The sequence below is a fragment of the Pinus tabuliformis genome, chromosome 5_2 (genome assembly GCF_031772625.1).
Source record: "Pinus tabuliformis cultivar Carrire ecotype Pingquan chromosome 5_2, CPIR1, whole genome shotgun sequence".
Taxonomy (NCBI): domain Eukaryota; kingdom Viridiplantae; phylum Streptophyta; class Pinopsida; order Pinales; family Pinaceae; genus Pinus; species Pinus tabuliformis.
The window spans coordinates 510180288-510199157 of record NC_142306.1 but is presented as its reverse complement, the minus strand read 5'-3'; positions in this window follow the sequence as shown (position 1 = coordinate 510199157).

Below are 18870 nucleotides of genomic sequence, written 5' to 3'. Positions count from 1 at the left end.
TGTGAAAGTTATCCCCTCTTCATATTTTATGCTCCACATAGTGCTTTCCTTTTTCCTTTTAAAGGCATGTTCGTGTAAGAACCAGGTATTTTTTTCTCCTTCCACAACCCATATGGATGTGTGACACATTCATCATACGTATAATATAAATGCTATTATTGATCATGGGGAAGTTCAATATAATAATTCAGTTTAGAGGGAAAGTACATTAATCGCTTTCTCTAATTATACATTTGCGTGATGGTGTAGTGATTTCATTTTACAAAGAAAGACATTAGCCTCCCTTTTAGTCTAAGGGTTAAAGTGAGGTTTTTGTTACCAACCTATCCCACAAGTATATTCACTTAAGAGTTCATAAGGATTGAATCCAATACAATGATACTCATAGGAATGAAGCGATTACAATAATATTTATCAAGGCGTTATAACTCATGATGTCGCTAGCAAGATTTAAAACTAGGCATGGAAAATAATAATCATTCTATGCAATCACTAAACATATCTCCAACTGAATTCTATAGAAGTTGGAGATGGCGGTGGATTTGATTCGCTTATGTGCACACATTTCATGAAATAATTTTTAATATAACTTCTTTGGGTGCAACCACAATTAGACCACGACATCCAGGTGTCCCTGTGGCATAAAGGTTAGGCCCTCATGTGAATTGAACCTTTCCTAACAATGGAAAATTATGTTCTTTCCACCATTGGATCCAACGCCTATTGGCAAGTGGTTGTGAAGTGATATTAGTGATGAGATTATGATATTTCTACAGCCTATCTATTATATGAGCTTTAAAGCATGTTTGATTAGATGACATGGATGAAGAGCTTGTGTTTTTTGTGAGCATGGCGGAACAAGAGCACATCCATTGTTTTGTGTCTATAGTTTTTACAATGAGTTCAAATTCAGTCATTAGAAACAACATATTAACGAATTGACTTCCAGAGATCAAGTGGTAGCTTAGTGCGGATGATTGTGCAATGCAACTTACACTCTGATGTTAGAGTGAGGAAAGATCATGATTAAGACCTTACAAGATAGATATCATAGATCAAGACAAATACTTATAAAGGGAGAGTATTGGAAATATTAATTCTTAATTGCCTTCTGTTTATAGTGTGATATTATTGTTTGTTAGTTTGATTTAGCTCATACTTTTTGATCTCATTGGGATATTGTGATACTTATACGAGTAATAATTTTTTTTACAATTTTTGTAAATTAAAAAACGAGTAATAATTTTTTTTTACAATTTTTGTAAATTAAAAAACTATGTGTTTATTGAATTTAATGATAAATATTTAAAATTAAATATATTTTTAAAAATATATTTAAATAATATAAGTCTATATTTTAAACGTCTATCACTAATCAAATATGTCTTTCATAATGACATTGAAAGGACATCGACGCCGCCGTGAGAAATGACATTCATCATTTGCAAAATATCTTAAATAAATGTGATAAAAGGTTACATTATCATTATTTCACGAGGAATCTTTAAAGTTGGGGAAGGATTTTAAGTAATTACGTCAGCAATAATATATACGATTTTGTTAAAGAAGTGAAATGTAAAGTTTACTTTGCAATTTTTTTTTAATTAAACAAAAGCTTTATGATTTTTTCAAGGTGGCATTATTGTAATATATTAAGTAGATAGATTGATAATCAAAGCCATAATTAGGAAAATAAAATAAATTAAAATAGATAGAAAACACTGGTTTGGTAAAAGTAGGAGGGGTTATTTTTTTTTGAAGGATGATGAAAAAGAGTCGCAATATGTTTGGATGTTGGGTATCGTTACCAATAATCAATCCGATTTTTTTATTCCGGCAAGAATTTGAAATAGCTAAAACCAAAAGTAAATTCTGGCTCTCCGGTAAGAACTTGAAATAGCTAAAACTAAAAATAAATATAGCTAAAACTAAAAATAAATTCTGGCTTTCCGGTAAGAACCTAAAACCAAAGTATCAACAAATTAAACGACTCCTTGGTCCTTGGTAATGCAACGATAATAATCATACAAGTAAAAGGTTAAAGAAAATTTTCCCACTCCTCTCACTCCCACTATAACAAAGGATAAATATGCAACACGGGCACGTTGAGAGTATTTAGTTGCCATGAATTGTCAGAACAAAGGTATCGTCAACAATTATAAATATAATGGAGATTGTGAATATGGAATAAGCCAATGGATGATAGATGGAAAAGGATTAACATTAAAAAATAACAAACAAATTTATGAGAAGAGTTTTCATGTGATTTTCGCCAAAGACTTTTCTCATAAATTTGTTATGATTACAGAAACTTTAATTTAACAACAAATAAATTATTTAACGAAATATATATGTCCTCCAATTTGAAAGAAAGATTAGCCTACCATCCAAATTTCTCATCATCGAAGAATAATGGCGCCATGTCCCAACTTCGAAAACATTTAATCTCGTTTACTAACTAGCAGTGCAGGGACATGTACGTGACAATGCTTTGATTGCTCTCGAGGCAATGCGTGGTTGCCACATAAGCACTTGTTGTTTTCCATATATAAGTTTGCATTCCAACACAAGGGCTCATTTAAAGACATATATCCTTCATATAAGTTGATATTCTCATGAATTAATGGTAAGATATGATCCGTAGGTGGCATGATTTCAAAGAATATTGTGTTAATTAAATATAAGGATGGAAATGAGTTTATTCACCAAGTGTCTCATAATGTAGCAGGGAAGAAGGAAGCCAAAGGCCCTTCTCAAAGCACAATCTGGACTCGAGGCATCTTAATGACCCATAGTTCTATGAAGCAACATGAACAGTCCTAGGAAAAGACGAATCAGCTGCCGGGAAGGCTCTCTGAGGAGGTGGAAAACATGTTGTCTATTGAGGGAAAGGACAGGCCTGGCAAGGCAGACTTAGAGCAATTGGATAAAATTATGAGTTGTTGCAGATTAAAATAGAACAAATTCAAGCAATGAGAGACAGAACTATTTGTCCTAGAGGTCCGGATAAAAGAGCTTCTGAATGATACTGGGAGAGAGAAATACAAACAAGGACAACTGATGCCAGCAAGGAACCTTCGAGGAAAAAACTAAACGGGGTTCTTCCGAAGGACCACAAACAAAGGACAAGTTGTTTCTTAGGTAAAAGAAGATAACATGCAGGGCCTTTAGCTTCTAGTTAATTGGGAATCTTCCATTTTAGCTTATATATTGTAGATATAAGAAATATGTAGGAGTTTATTAGAGTTTTTTGTTTTTTTTTTTCTTCTCTTTCTTTTTTTTAAGGTAAGAAATCAATGTAGGGTAGTTAGAAAAAGAGGAAATAGATAGAGAAATGTCCAATTTCAGAATAGAATGAATCATGTTATGTTTTCTCTTCAAAATTTTGTTTATAATATAAATTAGTTAGTGGTCTAATTAAAAAGAAAGTAAAATTAGGAGAAAAAAATAAAAACATTTAATAAATAAAATCTAAAAAATAACTAGAAATATATTTTAATAATGAATTAATGATAAAGAAAATTAGAAAAATAATTTATTTTTTCATAAGTTTGTTAATAGTGGGGCTATATCATGACCATGTCCAGTAATAATAGCCAAATAGATTAAGGAATTGAATCAGCAAAATACATTAGAGAATTGAACCAGTTCTTTAACATTTAGTAGTGCCTTGTCACCATTTATCCATAACCCCATATATATATTTGTAATGTGTACTAAAATTAGTTAGTTTTGTTAAAAAAACTTTTTATCTTTTTCAAATGTAAAGAAATAGTTTCACAAAGAACCATGTTTGTTAATTTTTAATATAAATATAATTGTTTTTGTTTTGTTAATTTTTTTTTTTCAAAGATGTTAATTTTCTATGGCATAAATTTTAACAATAACTCAAAAGAATAGAATTAATTAATTAATTAATTATATTTCCTTTTTATATATGTAAAATATATATTATTTATAAATATAATAAAAATAAATTTAAATAATTAAAAAAAGTAAATTGAGTTTAAAATTTCAATTTTTATGATTAAAATAAATAATAAAAAATTTATTATTTATGAAATTTAATTAAACTGAATGGCATTGTGTGTATATATTTTCTTCTACATTAGTCAATATAGTAATTGGTTATGGTAATTGGCCATGCTAAATAACAATGGATTTAGATATCTTATTATGGATTTAGATATCTTATTATTATTTTTTAATGTCTCAATATTGAATTTTCTTTATGTATTTTCATCTAAATTAATAAATAAAATAACTATTTTAATACATATTTTTATATAAAGTAGTAAATAACAAAAATACTTTAACAAATTTAATGATGCCCATAAAATATGTTATCTTAATACATTTTTTTACCTGGAAATTAACCAAATTAATGTTGTTTCTCTGGTTCAAATTTATTTTCAACTTTTGAAAATAATATAATTTTATTAAAGTTATAATTTTAGTCGAAAAATTAATTATTATTGATTAAAATTTTTATAATTTTAATATATATAAAGTTTACATATTTAATTAAATAAATAAGTTATATTATTAATTTATTACCTTATTTTTAATAAAACAATATTTATTTATTTATTTATTTTTAATTATTAAGATGTTAAATTTTAATTAATTATACTATTAGAGTGTTATTTTTTAACATGATCATTATATACTTTTATCATTGCTAAACTAAGAAGAAAAAAATTATAATATGAACAAGTATTCCATAATAACGAAAAAATTGAGTTGCAAAATTAAATTTAAGATTAATAAAATAATACTAACATTAACAAGTTAAAAATAGAAATAACAAAAAAATATATCATACAATATAAAATAATTATTGTACAACAAATTTATATAGAGATAAAATAATTGAAAGCACAAAATTTAAAAGTTTAGTTATAACCAACTTAGATTTATTATATCTATAGATCTTTTCACTTTAAAAGAGGTTCGTATTTAAAGAGATTTGATTCCTCTTAGCAGTTACTAGATATAGAGTTAAAATAGGTCTACATTGGTTTATTTCTTAATTATAATTATAATTTTAAATATAATTATTAAAATTATGTTTTTAATTTTTATTTTGTTATTTTTTTTAGTTTTATGTAATTTCACATATTTAAAATTTTTTACTCATAATTAGAATTATTATTTTTTTTTAAATTTAATCTTCATTTTCATTTTCACTTATTTTGACTAAATTAAAATGCTTACATGACATTACAACATCTCTACAATACAACACTGTGTTAGTGTGTCAATTACTTTCTAATTTTTAGTATGAAGAAAATGTGTAATTCCTTCGTGACATGCGTCAAACATTTTATATATCTATCTATCTATATATATATATATATATATAATGTTTGAACTCATGTCATGAAGGTATATATATATATATATATATATATATATATATATATATATATATATATCCCTGTTAACACAACGTTTGTAAAAGTTATACAATGGTAAGTTGTTTTCAAATTTTTCATTTAAAAAAGTTAGCATTTCAAAATATATGATTCCCGAGTTAATATGAGACTATGGTTATCTTTTTTCATATTATCTAATTGTTTAAAAATAACTTTACTTTTATTGATTGAGCCGGGAGTTTATTCTATAGTTTAGTGTGAAGGCGATGTGTATGTCCGTGAAAAAGGAATATGTTATGCATTTCAATTAGTCATATGACTTAATATAATTTCATGCAAAGTAATTAAAGCTAAAAATAAAAGATGTGAATAAGATGTTTAAACCTTTTACTTTGAGAAAATATTTTAACACGTTATTCACATAAATTATTTGAAGATCTATGTTAACTAATTTATATGAATATCAACTTCATATATATGTATAGAAAAAATGTTAAAATAAGATATTTTAATGTTGTATATAATAAAATATGCAAAGTTATGAGTAAAATATTTTAATATGAATTAATATTAGAGTATCCTTAAATATATATATAATTCAAAAATACAATTTAAACAATGAAAAGATACATATTGTTTTTTCTACTCTAAAGAAAACTTGCACTTGAGAAATTTTAATCCCTCTCTACTCATATTAAATTTATGTTTAAAATAACTATATACTAGTTTAAAAAAAACTAAATTAAAAAAATAAAATCCATTTCAATAATATTAACGCATTAAAATATAAAATACACAATTTTTTTTTTCCAATTCCAAATAAACTTGAAGCCAGATTCAAAACTCAATTCTGAATCTTATTTTTAATTTTTAATGTTACATATTACGGAGACATATGCAAAACCAATACACATACAAGCATGTACGTCAAACTCCTTCCAAAAAAACATCATCTTGGAGGAAATTTGGTACCAACAGTGATATATATATTTTAATTGTTCGAAAATATCAGCATCTCTGGGCACCAGAACGATTTTTTTGGTGAAGGCCCCATAAATTTAGTTCACACGAATGAAATTTTGGGTTCCAGCAATATAGTAATATGAAAATGTTTTATGTTATAAGAAATTAAGCTGGGTTAAATTTTGGGTTCCAGCAATATAGTACTATGAAAATGTTTTATGTTATAAGAAATTAAGCTGCAACCCATAAATTCCTCTATCATATCTCTTTCAATACCTATGGTGTATGGAACACCATCAACACGTATCAGCCGTTCATGCTTGAGGGTTTTAAAATGAATGTGGGATTTTGAAATTAACCATGTGTTATACTCTTATATTCAAAGTTGTAAACAAAAACATGAACGTACAACTGTAATCTACAGAAGAGATATATATTCTTCGGCTGCATATAATTATTAGATTTACTACATATGCCCGGCCCCCCTCTTCATGAGCCCTCCCCCCTGCTGCTGGTCCTGTTTCAAGAAAAAAACAGATGTGCTCCGCCTTGTCATTCAATAATGCAGAGATTCCGCCTTCTCATTCAATAATGGAGATATTCGGCTTGACGGGTCGCTTTCTGTCTTGCGAATTGGAAGGACACACAACAGTTGAGGATTCATCCAATCTCGTGAACTACTCTACTTGTTCTTCCAATCCATTCACTGCCTCCCTCATGTCCTTTGCTTTATTAATAGATATCATGACGATGCTGGCATAAAGGTCCATGGTTGTATTATACGGTTGGTGACAGGCTATGAGAAAGCAAATAGATATCATGACGATGCAGGCATAAAGGTCCATGGTTGTATTATACGGTTGGTGACAGGCTATGAGATCTAGTAGTTGAATCCTTATTAATGTAAATAGTAACTGTATTAATAGTTGATTAATGTAAATTTACCTTATCTTATAAATAAGTGTTTGATTTTGTAAATAAGCGTTTGTGTTATTTATTTTTAATTGATGAAATTAAATATTTATTAATTTATAATTATTTTTTTAAATTAGTTGGTTATTAGCAATTTGATTCCTCTTCCACTAAAATTTAGTGTTTAAATTATGTATTTAATATAATTAAGTTATATGATTACATTTATTTTATAAATATTTTTTAGTTTTTGTAAAAGAGATAGGTATCCAGCAAAACCTTTACATATTACACTTTTTTTAATTTATTTATTTTAGTTTATTTTTATTGAAATAATATTTATAAATTTGTGATTATTTAATAAGTGGAATAATTTTTTTAATGAAGATTAAAATTAAAATTTCATATAATTTTTTATATGTGGTCATGTGAAGTAGAATAGATAGTGATGAGGTGTACTCTTAAGGAATTTGGTGATGCTAAATTTATCACATTGAAATTTAGTAGTACAATATTAAACCATGTTAAGGGTTTGTGTGGCTGAGGTTCATGTGATCTCGGATGATTTTCACAACCTAGGTGCCCACCTAAATGCCCCTAGAGTTGAATTCCTCAACATAAAAATTAAATGTGTAGGCGTCTAAAAAATGACACATTTAGCAAACAAAAGATATAAAGTTTTATATATGAAAAAGCTGAAAAATGTTTATTCTTTATTATATTTTATTTGTAGGCTAAATTTGGAATAGACACTAATGTGTATTCTTAAGGAATTTGCTGATGCTAAGGTTATCATATTGATATTTAGTAGTAAAAAGTCAATCTATGTTAATGGGCCGAGGCAGATGGTGTGTACTCTTAATGAACTTGATAATTCTAAGGTTATCATATTGAAATTTGGTAATAAAAAATCAAACCATGTTAAAAGACCGGTGGTGTGATCCTAGGTGATTTTCACAACTTAAATATGCACAATATAAAAATTAAATGTATAATCATCTAAAAAATAACACAACTTAATAAAGAAGAAAAATATAATATTTTATTTTATTTGTATGCTAAATTTTTCTTTTAATTAAAGTCTTTTCCAAATTAAAATCGAAACGACTAATAAAAAAGGCATAAAAAATTATCCAACTATGTGGATTGAAATTTAGGATGCTACCTACCATCTCGAACATCTCTTGGGTCACAAGACATACGTGATATTTTTCTTCCCATCAAGTGAGATGACGGGGAGCAATGTTGGGAAGGAATCTTTATGCATATAGACGCAAAAAATCTCCAATTTGGGCATATAAAAACATACTCCGCTTGGATGGGCCATGTTTACATATTATGAAATAGTTTGTAAACCAAGTGGAAGACATTGTTGTATGCATACGCAATAACATAAATTTAAAACTTTATTTATTGGGGTGTTTTGTAGTGTTCGTGAAAGGGCGTATTTCTTTGGGTAAAAAAGAAATGTCTATGTTTTCAATATATGAATTTTAAAATTTTAATTTAAATAATGCCAATGAATTATAATTTAAATAATGCGAATTATAGAAACCATAACTATAGTAAAGGTAAGGCGCTTTATAAGCTTTTTGACAGGCTTGATGATCCATAGCTAATGAAATTCATAGCTGTAGGGTAATATTCAGTAGTACGGGCTTTATTTTCACTTAAGAAACGGTTAGGTACTAATAATTATTTATATGGATCGTAAAGATTTAGTTTCTATTTAAAATATTTGTGAGTAATAGTCATTACATATAATTTTTTTAATTTTTAATTTAAATTGATTAATTATAAAAAAATTAATATAAACATGTATCACATTATTTTTATTTTGTATATTTATGTATTAATTTTTAATAATTAATAATAATTATAGTTTAAAATAACGTGATAATTTAGTTAATTTTTATTAATTTTTAATCTCGACAATATGATAGGTATTATGAGATAATTGTCTACATATATATAAGAATTTATTATTAGTTTAGTTTTTATGGTTGAGCTACTTAATATTATTATTTGAATGAGTATAGGCTAAAATATCTAATTACTTAGTATAATGCTCACTCATCTAACTTCATCAAACCACCTACACTAACTTAGTATTCCGTTCTAATAGCTATCATTGATAACAATGATGGTACACAATTCTAGACCATAGTCGTGTCATCATCCATTTTTGTATAATGATACAATGTTAATTAGCTTTTAAACCGTTAGTTTATTTCGTTTCTATACCATCAATACATTCAAATAATCATTTAAATTATAGCATCTAGGTAATGAACCTCTGAGTGGGTCGAATGTCTGCTTGGTTCTAACAAAGGTTAACACACCTTTAGGAACCTAAGCTTATGGTTCTAAATACCTTTTTATTTTCTCATCGTTGATGTTTTTCTAATCGTCATTGCATATGTATATAAATAAATATGTATTAAATTGAATATAAAACATAGCCATGTGTAGCTATTCACAACCGTATACAATTGACCTACGTTTTATTTAATGGTCATCCCTAAGGATGGTAATTCCCTTTCTGTTAGTAACATTGAATGAGGTGTCATCCTAGGTTCCAAGATATATGTAGAGTATCTACCTTACAATTTCTATTCTTTTGAAGTTAGGGTGGCATTAAGCTGAAATTAATCGCCTACCCCGTGATTGTTTAACATGTTGTTGTAACTATATGTTATTATTGATCCTCCACTAAGGGATATTATAAAATATTGAAGGAATGGTGTAACACACAGGGTAATAAATGGATTATAATCTCAACTCATCTTCTCTAGTAGGTGATCCTCTAGATCACTAAACATCCACAACCCCTTACCTTGATTAATGATATGTGTTATAAGTACATAGATTCTTAAGGCTCATTTTATAGGTGGGTATTTAAGATCCATCCATATTCTATCATCATAAATAACAATTCCTACAATGACATCATTATCTACTCATTGAAATATTTCCAATGATATTAATTTCATTTAATTCTAAGTTTTGAGCTCAAAGTTATACATTTTAAAATCTTTACATCTCTCTGAGACATCCTATCAATATGTATGATCATCCAAGATTGACATACGGAATACCTAGGCCATGTTGCACCATGCCTAATCCATGTCCACAACCCAACTGTCATATAGGCTCTCAATATATCAAATATTTTCAAGTGTCGTTACCTCCCTAACCTCCCAAGGTCAGATATGATTATATGCCCCTATTCCAATGCACCAATATGATGATATGTCAATATTAATATATTAGTAATCCTTGCAATCAACACAAATCTACTGATATGGAAATATCACATATATACCCAAAAGCACTTGGCACAAGTCTTTGATATGTTGATATAGCATACTAGTGTATCAAAATATTGGGACTTTCCTATAACAATGACACTCTAATTTTCTCATAGCCCAGGGTTGGTAGCCAACTCAGCTTGTCAACTTAGTATACCACCTAAACTCTATCTTACAACCATAATCTGTCATGTGTGTGATGTTGGCTTGTCCCTAACTATGTAGTTTTGGTTATGTGTTATATCAAGATAAAAATAATTTTTCAATGTTTCACTCTTATGATCTATCGATATGCTCCTATCCTAATACAATGATATTGAATCCCAACCTACCATATAAATGAAAAACATTGACATGAAAAGTACATATATATTTTTAATTTAAAATAAATCCATAATTTTATAAATAATAATAATAGTAATAATGTACCCCCGACTAAGTGTGTTGGTGTTCTAGACAATGGACGAGGGGGTAATCCCACCATGACTACTGCCTCCCATAGCATTTAGATTGGGGGTGGCGTAACTAACCCACCACATGCATTTACACATGCAAACAACTATTACCATATTTGAATCTCAAGGAATACTATTTTTCCTCTGAGTGCTCTGAGATGGGAGACCATGCTATCGGGTTTTTCTACTATGTCTATGTCAATTCCCCACTGCAGGTGGGAAAATTAATTTCTGCAATAGAGGGTGTGGGGCTCATATCCAATTGCAAAGATTCATGGTTGTTTTCAAGCCGTGGGTTTGTACTGTGGCGTGAAGCCCAACTTATATCGAGAGCCATGGCTTCACATGCACGATAATTTTTGGAGCCTTAGCTTCTATGTATTTCATTCTCTAACTCATGCATTGGATATTTAGTCACAACAAGGGGAGGAAAAATAGGTTCATGGTGGTAACACTACCTAGGACATTGATGAAAACTAGGTGACAACCATTGGAGGAGTGGGAGGTGTTACCCATAAACTCACTCTTAGGGAAATGTAGGTTAATGCCCAACAGGCATACCAACATTAGGTAACTCTTACTATGCTAAGCTCCTTCTTCGTTGACAACTTATTTACTAGTTTAACTTTCGTTTGGTGGTTGTTGGTATGTATTTCTCACAACACAGTCATGATAAGAATTGCTTTTGGTCCTTTTCTCTCTTGGTGGTTTTCTGACTCTACCAAATGACTATTATTTTCCTCCCCTCACTGATCTCATTTTGTTAGAAGCTATGAAAAAATTCCCCAAAAATTCATTTCTCCCTAGGTTATACTTATATTGGGTTTTATATTTTAGAATCCCTCTAGTTTCTAGGGGTATTGAGTTATAATTTTGTCATGTCCCATGGAAACTCGATGAAACATACAATGGAAAAGGATGCACTGTTGTTGGGGGTCTAATGGAAAAGATCCTCAACGAGAACCTATTGAAAATGAAACTAGTGCCCGTCTTCATAATGTGGCTGAAATGTACTATTAATGCATTTATCATATTCATTTATTATATTCATTATTTTAATTTTTATTTCTATTCAAAGAATGTTCTTCATGCTTATAGTGTTTCTTCAGTCAAAAGAAAAATTTATTATAAGTCAAAGTAATGTAATTGAGTCAAAGCCCCATTTGGAGTTCTTGTGAGAAAAAAGAAAAAATATTTTTCTTAAGTCAAAATGAGTAAAAATGTTCTCAAGAGAACAATCTACCCTCCTCGACAAGTAATCACAAAAGTAGTAGTTATTTGATCTCCTAGACATGTATAAATATAAGATAGTTTGACCTCATTCCATCATTAATCAATCACATTGATTTCTCTGTAAGAAGAAGAAGAATTTCAATGAAATTCATAGGGGAGAGAGAAAGTTTTATTGTGTTTTGTAATCCATCCACATGTGTGATTTTTTTCTACAATTTTTTAGATCTGTGAAACAATAGAAATTCATCTATAATTCCAAGTCTGAAATGTTTAGAACTTTGACCAAAATTACAGAATTTTGACTAGCGTTGAAATTTTTTACTTTGACTTAGTTGGAGAAGGTTTTGAAGGAGGGTTGACTTGGGCTTTATGGAAATATCAGTCTTAGTTTTTGGGTCTTGGACATCTTACTTTCATTTAATTCTATAGCAAGATGATTTCTTGGGCTTTCCGCCTTGTACAGTTTTCCCTTGCCTTGGATCCTAAATCTCTTAATTTCTTTGTCTCTTGTGATCTTAATTCTTTATACTTTTTGATAATTTCTTGATGAAGATAATATAAATTTAATAACAATCCAACAAAAGTTCACAAGTAGTTACCAAGTTAAGAAAAATATAGACTAATCTACAAGAATATTCATTTCTCAACATGGTATCAAAGCTAAGGTGAGGAAGAGCAACTTGAAGATCACATTTATTGGAGTATTTGAAGACATTTCTAGAAGGCATAATCACACTCTCAAAAAAAACTTACATCAGCTACATTGGAAGTCATCCTTTGCAACAAGTATACTTGAAGGAGAAAAGAAGAAGATACAATGATTATCATCTCTCTCTCTCTCTTTCTTGAAGTTATCATTGAATAATATTGAAAGACATTTCTAGAAGGAATAATCACACTCTCAAAAAAAACTTACATCAGCTACATTGGAGTTCATCCATTGCAGCAAGTATATTTAAAGGAGAAAAGAAGAAGATACAATGATTATCATCTCTTTCTCTCTTTCTTGAAGTTATCATTGAATAATATTAAAAAATATTGACAATATCTTGCTCATTCATTATTAAGCATTCAAGCAGTCATAATTGTAGCTTGAAGACATATTTATAGAAGCCATCACTTAAGAACATATTTAAAGCTCATTGGAAGCATCATTAACATTATTAGAGCGCTCCTATAACAACAATCTCTCCTTTGAATAGTAAGTACTTTACTATACTCCATGTCTCAACCTTCCAATCAAATGGCATATTTTTGTAAGGAGGGGAAATTTTTTACGGAGCCTCTAACTTCAAATCTTGGGAGAAGATAATTGATTTGGTTCTCGTAGAAAATGAAGTGATGGATCACATTCTAGGCAAAGTTCTAGAACTAGTCAAAGACAAGACTTTAGAAGTGGAGAAATACAGTAAATAATAAGTTAGGGATCAAAGTATCTTCTTTGATTCTATCAAATATCATCATATCACCTTTATCACAAATCTATCCACATCAGAAGAATTATATGATAAATTGATCAAATTATCTTCTGCCAATACTACGAGTCAGAAAATTTCATTGACGAATCAACTTTATAGAACAAGGATATCAAAAAATGAATATGTGGCCTCATACCTTATGAAAGTATCAAAGTTGAAGGATCAAATCAAGGGATTGGAGAAGTAATATCTAATTTTGAACTAATTATGTTCATACTCAATGCTCTACCTATAAATTGGAGAGGTTTTGTGAGTAGAATTTATGGTAGAAATGAAACTACAATATTTGAAGAATTTTCGGCACATTGTGTTCTACAAGAAGCGATATCAAAAGACTAGGATGAAATTAAACCCAATAATGAGAATGTTAAAGCTTTAGATGTTAAATCAAGCAAGAAGTTTGTAATATTTGGAAGATTTGAACCTCATCGAAGATACAATAACAACAACAACTATTAGCCACATGGAAATTGACCTATGTCTAAAGTGAAATGATTTGGTTGCAATGAATTTGGAAATTATAAAAGAGACTATCCAAAAGATCATAAGAACAAGAATAATAATGAAAGTAAAGAAATAAGTGAAGCACACATTGCAAAATATGAAGAAGATGAAAGGAAACCAAAAATTGGAGACAACAAAGAACTCTATTATTGAAGGATTTGAATATTACCACGTTTGCAAGCTATTTTTTTCACTTTTATTAGAATATGATAGATAGAGTAGTAGTTGCGGTTACGTTTATGAAGAATAGTCTTGGGATTTGTAAATTATAGCCTCATGAAAATAAAATTTTGAAAAATTATATAGCTTTGGAAGAAAAAGAGACTACATGGGGTCGTATAAGGGACACTCAAGTTGCATATATTGACTAAGAATTTGAAAGTAGTCAACACATCATCCAACTATACAAAATAGAAAAATTTGGGTCATGAAAAGTAGTTTACACATCATTCAATAGTCACAAGTACTCTACAGTCTCTAAAGTAGTTAATTTCATCATGAAGATTTAGGAGTAGTCATTTAACAAGCAAGGACTACAAGAAAGGAAAACATGTCATTACGCAACATTATATAAGTATTTATAGCATGATATTTGGTTTCAAGCATTAATCCAATGACACTACGAGAATGGAAAAATCAAAGAATCATAGTAGAAGTTTTTTCTATAAGAAGGGCTGGAAACTTATCAATATGCATTGAAGAAAAATATAGTAGCAACATGGAACGATGTATGGAGGAATCTTATCATTATACATGGATATCATATTCAAGGAGTTGAAAGAAGAACATGATGCGAAAATATCCTTGGGCAGAGAGGTTAGTAACAAAGGCATAACATGGTCATATTGTTGGAAAGAAAGTCAAAGAATTTAAGATCCTCATACATGATTATCACTTATCTAGCAACAAAACACATTACTCGAAGATATTTTGCTGACACTACCATTGATCATTACTCAAAATGATTTCTTGAAGAATGTGAAGTTAGGTAATGAGAGGGAATTAATGTCGACTTTCGAGGGAGCTAGAAGTAGAAGTTGACTTGAAGAATATTACAATTTGTAGTTTGGAGCAACATCTATTTTTTTGATAAACTATGATAATAAGGAATGGCATCTATAATGTTTTGGATGTGATATGGCTTCTAGGAAGGACATATAGCATATATGTGTACGCTATAGAGGAAAAAAAAGGAAAAAATAAATCATGGGATAATTTTTTTTCTTTCTTGGAAGATATTTGTATTCAATATTGATCAAGAAGAAGTTTACCCACCTCAGAGAGAAAGAGGGAGCTATAATTGGTTCTATATTGATTGGTTTGATAGGTACTATTATTAATAGAGATAATATTAATGATTGAAAGTTGATATAATTTCTTGGAAAGGTATAAAAGTAGAATTCTATGGTAGTATGAAGAAACAACATGTGAAGGTTTTTTCGGAAGATTGGCTCCATAAGATGTTTGATGAAATACTCAATTACTTTTTGAAGCTACGTGAATATTGTCAAAGAATCGGGAAGGGTGAAGCTTGTTATGATGTGGTGTAGATAGGAACCACGAAGCTACAAAAAAAATTCCATAAAAGAACAAATAACTATATTGACATGAGTACTTTTGAGAAATGTTTAGGCTTGTGGTTATTCCTCTCCGTTTAAAAGGGAGTGAGGATATCATCCATGGTTAAGAGGGATTGAGAATGGACACTCTATTATCCATGTTTCATGTACTATGGCTAGGACTAATAATCATAAGCCTAGTGAAGGCACTAGTAATGTGAATCGTGGATTGGATAAGCATCTTGGACCAATATTCTCTTAGGATTTGGATCCATGATAAGAATAGTCTCGAGGACCAATATTCATTGAGGATGGGTTATATCCAAGATAGTAATAGTATTGTATGGACATTCTTAGTCAACATCCAGATTGGGTATGTGCTTAAACAGACAGTGGTGGTGTCGAAATTAATGCCACCCAACATTTTTCTCTGATCTAATGGAGGGATAGAGCTTGTTAGTTAAGGCCTTGCAATTTTTGACAATGTTGGCTATGATGTTATGATGATTCTTATCAATCTGAATCCCTTCTTAGGAGAATATATCTATTTGATAGTATCTTGTTATGTCATTATGAATACCTCAACTATAGTTAAGAGGGATTGTTGAAAATGTAACTAGTGTCGGTCTTCATAATGTGACTGAAATGTACTATTGATGTATTTATCATATTCATTTGTTATATTCATTATTTTTGTTTTATTTTTATTTTTATTCAAAGCATCTTCTTAATGCTTATATGGTTTACTGATTCAAAAGAAAAATCTATTATGAGTTAAAAATTGTAATTAAGTCAAAGTCCCATTTGGACTTCTTGCAAGAAAAAGAAAAAATATTCTCCTTCAGTCAAAAAGAGTTAAAATGTCCTCCACTGACCAAGTCAGCCCTCCTAGACAACTCAACCAAAAATAGGTATTTATTCAACCACCTGGACATGTATAAATGGAAGATAGTTTGACCCCATTATATCATTAATCAACTAAATTGATTAATGTGCGAGAACAAGAATTTCAGTGAAAGCTATTTTTTCCTCCCTAATTCATCCACATGTGCAATATTTTTTTGTGATTTTTCAAATATATCATAGGGACGAAATTCGACTATCAATGCAGGTCCAAAATTTTCAAAGGATTGACTAGATTTGTGGAAGTTTGACCATAGTTGACTTTATTGAATTTCACATGGTAGGAGAAGGTTTTGAAGGAGTGTTGACTTGGGTTTTATGGAAATATTGGTCATATTTTTTGGTATTTCATATCACACATTAATTTGATTCTATGAGAAGAGGATTTATTGGGTTTTCTCCCTTATAGGATTTTCCCCTAGCTTGGAGCCTCAATCTCTTATATTCTTTATATGTTCTGATCTTCATGTTTTAGAGTTTTTGGTAATTTCCTGCTGAAGATAATATAAATTTAATAAGAAGCCAACAAACATTCATAAGTAATTATCAAGTTGAGTTAAATTTAATCTAATCTACAAGCATATTGACTTCTCAACACAACTGTGATCTGAATCCCCAACTCAAGATGTAGCAACCATTTTTCACTCCTTCACTCCTCCATAAATTGAAGACGAAATTATTCATCTTCAATCCTTCACCACTACTAATTGACTAGCGTATTTAGTCTTAGAAATTGAAGATGAAGTACCCAATTGCAGTCTTGAGCCTACAAATACCGGGGGAAGTTATAAACAATACATGAACTCCATTACCCTCTATTAAAAGATGAAGACATTCGAGGGTAGGGCCTTGAAGGAGAAGCATGAAGAATGCAATGATATGGTATCTTTTCTTGAATAAAATCCAAAATGTTGAATGTACCTAGGGCTCTTATGTTGCTACTTTCGATGCTCATCTTGCTCACATAAAAGAAAAAATATAATGTGGTCTAGAACCTCCAACACCAATAGGAACCAACAGTTAGGATTTAGCCCTTATTACATCATCTAGCTCTTGATGTTAATTCTATCCCCTTACATTTTCCTTTTACATTTTGTAGTTTAGTTTATGTTAGTTTTCATGAACTTCATAGTTATAGATATTAACATTTTGAATCATCTGCACCCTTCTCTATAGTTAATATTTCTGGTTTCCCTTAAGGTAGATTGTGACTTGATGTAATATGAACAATAATATATATTTTTGTATGAAAACTTTTTGAGGGACTGGAATTTCAAAATTACAAAATAACAACAATAATAGTAATACTATGAGAGTGTATGTTAGAGAAAGTCTTAAATATATAAAAAAATATTATGAATTTACTTTAAATTTATAAAAGAATAAAATGTATATCTAAATTTAAAATTATGGTAATGTGATATTTTTTTATAATTTTTTGGATATATATTATAAATAAATATCACATTACCATAATTCTAAACTTATATATAAATTAATTAAAGATATTAAAATAAACTAAAAAATAATAATATTAAAAAATAAACATATTAATAGTTAGGAAAGGAGAAATTTTTTTAAATCAATATATAATTAAAAAATTAAAAACAATAGTGTTCATGGGTATTATTGAAGTTGTAATGGAGTAGGGCCTGATATAATGGGAGCGTGGAAACCTAAACCATCTCTCCCCTTCTCACTCAACACCACCTTAACATAATAGTGATCACTCACCTCCTAACGAGGGTGACATAGGCTCTCCAACATATCTTAGAGTTTGGCTCCATCACGTGGTCTAAATCCACCATCACGCTACTCCGTCTTGGTATTATACTTTCCCTCCACACCACCTTAACATATTAGTGATCACTCACCTCCTAACGACCGTGACATAGGCTCTCCAACATATCTTAGAGTTTGGCTCCATCACGTGGTCTAAATCCACCATCATGCTACTCCGTCTTGGTAATATACTTTCCCTCCCTCTTTTCCTTTGTTGCCTCCTTCAGATGCTCCTTCTCAGTTAACCATGACCTTTGATTACCGCATGGTTCGTCATGCATGGACTTGTCTTGAGCCCCTCTAGATTTCCGTCTATCTCTTCTGGATTTTTTTTTTAGGAAAGGATTTTTCCCTAGTTATTTAATGATCCAACCCTCCTTCCAAGATATTTT